Source organism: Gossypium hirsutum, chromosome A05, assembly GCF_007990345.1.
Source record: "Gossypium hirsutum isolate 1008001.06 chromosome A05, Gossypium_hirsutum_v2.1, whole genome shotgun sequence".
In the NCBI taxonomy this organism is placed as follows: Eukaryota; Viridiplantae; Streptophyta; class Magnoliopsida; order Malvales; family Malvaceae; genus Gossypium; species Gossypium hirsutum.
The window spans coordinates 98,800,391-98,808,043 of record NC_053428.1 but is presented as its reverse complement, the minus strand read 5'-3'; positions in this window follow the sequence as shown (position 1 = coordinate 98,808,043).

Sequence of the window (7,653 nt, the reverse complement as noted above, 5' to 3'; positions counted from 1 at the left end):
ACAATTACATTAAAAAAATGTGAAATCTATTTTATTAAAGTAATTAAATTGAAAGTATTTACATTTTTCTTTCTTTCCTTTTCTTCTCTTCTCATCTTTTCTATTTTTTTCTCTTTTTCTTTAATGAAGAATCTTAGCCACTGTTTTATTCAATTGATGTACAATCTCCAATTAGTCTTATCTATTTGGTTTGAAGATCAATAGTTGTCTGGCCACACCACTTAGTACGAATTTCGAGCAGAGAATTAGTACAAAATATAAGGATTTAAAAGTGACTTTTACTACAAGTGTAACAGATCAGTTGTAATATTTATAAGTGTTACAATGGAACACTCTAAGTATTTCAAGGATCGAACCCAAAGGGTCACCAAATTGGTAAAAATGTTTGTTAAATTAATTATAAGCTAGCAATTACTGATCTAATCAAGTTGAAAATTATTAGTGCAAATTCAAATATAAATTATTTATAAATTAAATCTAAATTATCAATTAAACAAACTAAGCTAAACTTTCTTCCTACTATTTTAGACAATGTAAATGAATAAACCAATGGTCGATTGATTTGTTAATTACTAACTAAGCTAATAAATCTATATCGATTATATTGTTTGTCACTCTTGGCTAAGAATCTCCTCTAAGTCTCATCCTAGACTAAAAGATACCACCTAGGATCTCCTCTAGGTGTTAAATCTTCTCTCGATCTCACTATTTGACACAGTTTTATTGAACTATGTAATGATAAACTCTCTTTTCATTTTCGTTTATCTAGATTTTTCACTAAAGGCATCAATTCTAGAGTATGAAGCATTTCAATATAAAAGAACAACCAAACAATCAAGCATAGACACTAACTTAATCTAACAATCAATTCATCAATTAACAAACAAGCAATATTAACACATAATAAAGCTTAACACCAAAATAGACATTTCAATGAACAATTAATATACACAATTTAAAGGTAATTAAAGGTAAGGGTAAGAAATGCTCATTTAGGTGTAGAACTAATGGCACCCAAAATATTGACCCATCTCCATTTACAAAAGTCTTTAACAAGAAAGAAGAAATAAAATAACAACAAAATAAAATCTTATAACAAGCCAAAAATTAATGGTGTCAAAAATTACAATTTCGGGACCTTGTTTCCATAAATCGGGCTTGTAATTATTTAATAGAGATATTTATGGAGCTATTGTACCATTGAATTGAATTTTAGATAGGTAATTTGGTCGAATTAGTGATTAATTAAGATTCATGGATTAAATTATAAACGTCCAACCGCTATAGATTTTTAATTAGGAAATGATTTAAGGACTTAAATTGCAATTAGTTAAGGGATTAAAATGGAAATTAGACCAAATTAAAATGGATGACAGTGGATGGTGATTTAGTAAGACATTAGTTTATTTAATTAAAGGTTTATGTTTAATTAATCAAAATTAACTTAATTAATTAATTTTAATTAAAAACTAAACAAGGTATATATATATATGAAAAAATAAAGGTAGGAAAAAGAAAGAAAAACCTTGAGGAAGCTTTGAAAACATTCAGCCAAAACTGGTCAGTTCATTTGGGTCATTTTCTTGTAATTTTTGTATATTTGAGGTCATGGGAGCTTGATTTAGGTCCCATGTACCAATTTGTGAAACCGTTAAAGTTTTAGAAAGTTTCTATGGTTAATTTCTTGAATATTTAGGCATGAATTTGATAAAAATTAAGTTTTATTTAAGGAAAGGGCTAAGTTGTAAAGCTTAATTGATAGTTTTATATATTTGGGTCCAAATTGAATAACTGGTAAGATATCATATATTTATGAAATAACTAGTGTAGTTTAAGTTCATACTTTATTTCTTGCTTGGTGCTTGTATGAGACTGGTTTGGATTATGATGTTTGTTGTGTTGGAATTGAACCTTAAAGAATGGTGATGAATGGCGAATTTCTTTTTCTATTTCTTTTTTTATGTTATGCAAATGAAAAGATTTGGGATTTTTTTTTAGGGGTTAGAATTATTGGAGGTTTGTGTCATTCAAGTTTAGCTACAGAATCTTGTACCGTACCGTATAACTTGTAAGGAAAAAAACAGGTCTAGTGACTGAGCAATGGCCAAACTTGCCTTCGAATTTGCTCCATTAACAGTATAATTCATCACAAGTTTCTATAGTGTTGGGTCATCAAATTCTTTTCTCTATTCACTGATCAGTGCAGGGCTAGTTGCAGGGTCTCGGTAAATGATTGGCATTAGATATTTTCAGTTAAAAAAAAATGTCAAAAGATGACATGGTACCAAAACAAAAATTTCAAACTTGAAATTAAACTCGGAGCCTATTTAGCGCTGTTTTGTTATTTGAACTTGCCTCAAAGTACCTCTGCAAATACCATATTTAATCTCTGTACGTGACCCGCTTCTAACCTGGCTGGAACTTCATAGTAAACCTGTTAGGGTTTAAATATAGACTGCAACACGAGGTTACAAATATTTTAAAATTTTATCGTCATTCGATATTTACCATAATCTTTATAAACTGATTTAAGGTAAAAATGAGTGGTGGATTAGAATGAATTGTGGTTTTTGACAACGAGAAACTCCTTTTAACTCTTTCTTTTAGGCTTTTCGTTTTGGAAGTAATACCAAAGTACCATATTCAAACTTGATAATTAAACTTTCCAGCTAATAAAAATCTTGTCTCCATGCTATATGGCAAAGACACAGATTTTTTTTTTTAGAAAAAAAAAAAAAACAGAACCGGTTTCAAAAGTCTGGTGGATTATATATATAGATATGTAGTGTTTTAACTATCGGAATTTGGTGTTTTCCAGCTATTGTTAAAAAGAAAACCATGGAATCCAATGCCAGGGCTTGTAAGCATATATTCTTTTCAAAGCAATTGATGGCCAAGTACAGATAGTGAATAGCGTGGATAGGACTTTCAGACATGTTTATCATTTAAAAAAAATCCATATATTTGGTTGTAATGGATTAGACATGATATCCTATTATCCTCTCCATGATCTAAAAGAAGTAAATACCTACTAAAATTTATTAATATAAAGGATAAAAAAAAAAAGTGAGAGTTTAGGCTTATTTATTGAGTATTAACCAAAGGCTTATCTAGGGATTAGCTTCCTTTATTTAATGAAAGCATATAGTAGTAATTAAGGTGTAGAAAATATTTTTAGGTCTGAAGTTTGTCAGATTCTACACATTTTTTACCCTAAACTTTGTAAATAAAATTTGTCACATGAACTTGGCTTGTTTGTATTAGGTTTCTTTTACTTAATTTTCTTAGGGGATTTTTCCTTTCTGTCTCTGCATGGGAAACAGCATACATATTTTTTTCCTGCTAGCTTTTATTTTCGTCAGTTGCTGTATCACATACGTATTTTAATACAATTTCATATATATAATAGTGAACATCTTTCAAAATATTGAATCCAGTGTAGAATCAATGGCTTTTAAAAGGGTGTCTTTGAGGGTGTTTTTTTCTTTTGATTTTTGACAATCCAAAATTCAAAAGAAAAAAAAAGGGACTTTAAAGAAAGGGTTTCATACCCAAAAGAAATTATTTCTTAATGAGCAATGAAAATTATTTATATAATTTTGGTGTATTTTGGTGTATATTATTTTGATATGATGTTACAAAATATAAATAAAAATGAGGTAAGATGAAGGGAATGACTTGTGTTTGTCATGGTGTTCGAATGTGGTGTTACCAAATCTTAGTTGGACAACTTGATGATTTATTTATTTATTTTCTTCCTTGTTTGTGGGGGGACCAATAATAGATAATAACCAGCAAATTTGATAAGGACATTAGGTTCATTTAGTAGCTATTTGAAGTTCATTTTTAAAACATATTCCGCAATTCATAATTCATAAACCCATTGGTACATTTCTTTAATTTTCTTCTCCATCAATAATAGGAGCTAGATTGACCAAATCCTACATAAAATAAAGTTTTTCCCACCATAAATATTGTTTCATTAATGTTTAATTAATTCCAATAGCTGAATTGTTGTTCATTGTCATTATAAATATTTCAATATTATTAAAATTTATTTAGATTTGCAAACTAATCTTTGCAAAAAAAAAAGAAGGATCTATAATTGTTTGAGACTCCTCCAAAAGAAGTTTTAGATTTTTTCGAAGCAGACAAAGAAAGGGGATTTGTATCCCTCAATGTTTTTTCCAGCATAGCTTTTTTTTTTATTCACCAAAAAATATATATATATTTAGATTTTAGTGTTGAATATACTTTTGATAAATTAAAATCGAATCGTTATTGATAAGTTTTGTACTAATTTTATTTTAATATTAAAACTAATCTAAAAAATAAAATTATAAATTAATATTGAGATATGAATATAAGCAAGTTCTTCAAGTTTGAAAAGCACCTAATTAACTCAAACCTAAGTGCTAGGGCTTACCAATTAAGTATGTGTATGTTTTTATAACCTGAAATTGTTTGGCATTAAGTTGTAGAATTATTATTATTTCATTGTTTACAATATTTAACCTAGTGAGTTGAAATTAAAAGTAGGATATTGAAAAATTTTCATAAAAGATTTCAGTTAACTAATACTCAGTTGATATCGATATTGTTGTCAATGTAAGAGGACGAGAATTTAAATATATTGGAGTGCATTATACTCTTATTTAAGAGTTGGGAAGAAGTTATAAATAATTCTAGCCATTATATATATCTATATATAAAAAAAACCAACAATCATGATGCACATACCTAAATGTAAAAAATATTTAATATATATTTTAAACTTTTTTTAACAATAATTGCCTAAGGAAAAAATTATTTTTCAAGATGAAGTGTTAATATAAAATTTTATTTTATTTGAATTAAAAGGGAAATAAAGGTAACTTTTTTTAGTATTCAACCATTATTATTATCAAATAATATAATTAAATTCAGTATTTAATTTTGTATAAAAATACTTAATTTTTTTAAATATAAAAAAAATATAATTTAAATTTTATTATTAAAAATTAATAATTAATTTTATCAAACTAAAAATAAAATTGTTGATAGGTGAAATGTTGGATCATTGACTTTGAAAATTTTATTTTGCAAAGAATTGAGATAATTAATGTTAGAGAGAAGAGAAAGAAAGGATTGTAAATCAAAATTAAATAAAACAAAGGAATCCAATGTAAACAATAAAAATAAATCAAAACAAAGGGTAAAGAGAGATAGAGAGATGAGATGTACAGATGGGCATAGCCAGGAATCCTAAGAGCAAGAGAAATTTTAAATCCGTTTAAAAAAAAAAAGGAAATATAAAATTAATAATCACAGCAGTAGTACGCTTCTTATTTTACAAACCAATCATCGGCTTTCATTTTGGTTTTCACGCGGTTTCATTTGTTTATTTATTTTAGTTAAGTGAGTCTCCGCCCGGCCCTCTCCTTGGCTGCCCCGACTGCCCGGCCTTTTCTGTTTGGCGGGAAACTTGCCCTAGCTGGAAATTTTAGGGTTTCTTCCCTCCAAAATTTAGCCACAATTTGGGGGGCTATATGACGGCCTAATCCTGATAAGAATATTTCAGTGTTTAAGCAACTTGCCCAAGTATTTAATAAAGTATTATTAGAATCGTCCACTAGTTTGACTTTTGTTTTCTTCAGGTGATTGGACTTTGGTGGTAAGATAAGAAGTAAACTAATCATTTCTTGTCATAAATTATTATAATTTCTTCTGGAGAAAAGTTTAAATGGTCTCCGGAGGATATAATAAAAGTGATTGCTAATATTTTTATCACTTATTTTAATTAATTTTGGAGATTAATTCTATTAATTTTGGTATTTTATTGATTTTTTTTTTATGTTAGTACAACAATTGTTTAATGCGTGGGAAAATAAGTTAAAAAGATGGAAGATTTGACATGGAGCTAGAGTGATATGCAACACTCTTAGATTTTAGCATTATTTTATTTTATTTTTTATTTATTTATTTGGAAAGATATTTATTTAAGAGATCAATTAAGTAGAAACTTTTTGGTTAGATTTTTTATATTTTATCATTGCATTTAAGTTTAGGGTTTTATTTTTATTTGACCTTCTAATTTTGTTCCTAGTTTTCTCTGTAAAACTTTTTCCCCCATGGTTTTTTTTTGAAAGCTCATACTTTTCTTTTCAATCTTTTTGATCCTTCTCTTTCATCTTTAAGTCTTAATGGAAGTAGATAAAGATGTCAATGCATATTATTAACCACCTCTAAACGTACTAACGTCTAGAATGTAAATACTGCAACTAAATATATGAATTTGAGGTGATGTCCGCAAATATACAGGTCAGGTTGTAATATAGTTTTTACAATAGAATTAGTAAGTATTTCGAGGATCATACCCAAATGAGGTACTAAATTAAAGTTAACCTAAACGCAAATAAAATTAATTAGTAGTGTTGTAACACCCCTATACCCGGTTCGACCCAATGAACCTGATATAGGAGTATTACATTTAGTGCCAAAGTGTTTTTTGGCGAATCACTAATATATTTGAACATTAAAAAAAATAAAGTTTTCATAGCTTATATTTTAGTCCCTACTACTTGGGACACACTTGATCTTCCTAAGTACATGCCATTCTATTTAAAATTTTGAAACATGCCCTATTGGCACTTAGAGATGTAATGAGATGGATGCTCATAACCCCAATTACAGCTCTTCAAAATCACTGTACATACGCGTTGAAAATAAATGCGTTAAGTCAATGAAGACTTAGTAAGAACCCATGATACTTAAATTCTATTAAATTTCTTAATTTACAATATCTTGTTTCTCTATTTATTTATCATATTCATTTGTAACTTTTTACTTATTTTATAATTTAGTCCTTAAGTCCTCAAATAAACTTATAAAAATTACTACTCTTTTCATACATGTATCATATTTCACCATTTAATGTAAATTTTCATGATTTTCTTACTATTTCTTTCACAATTTATTTTTAATTTAATATTTCAAACATGAATCAAAGATAAACCTTTACCTTGTAACAAAATTATTTGCCTTGCCCAGTAGACTAAACAGAACACTTAGGATATACGAAACTGATACAGATGTGCATTATTATGCACTATTTAACAGAAAGCACTAAAGTGCTATACAGAGAGCACAAATGTGCTAAACGGAGAGCACTAATGTGCTAATAATCGGAGAGCACTAACATGCTAATAATCAGAGAGCGCGCTAAGGTTCTTTAATGGCATGCCACTAATATCTTAGTAGTTCTAATCTCGTCTACTTGGGCAAATTATATCATGTACACATATCACTTTTACACTTTTTGCATAATGCTTTTACATACTTTACAATTTAATCCTTGTACTAATAATCCGTATACTTATATCTTCACTATCTTTAATACATGTAATATATTTCTAAATTCATTATTCATCCATAACTCACTAATAATCTTTATCATGTATTTCACATATCACTTCTATATATTTTGTAATTTAATCATTAGCACAAAATTTCATGTAGCGATAAATTTTACTTTTAGTAACACATATAACATAATTCAATACTTATTAATATTCCAAATTTCACTACAACATCAATGTTTCTCATTCTAAGTGTTATGCACTTCACTTTTCTATTTCTTAGTTTGGATTACAAAATTCACATATTCTTTTATTT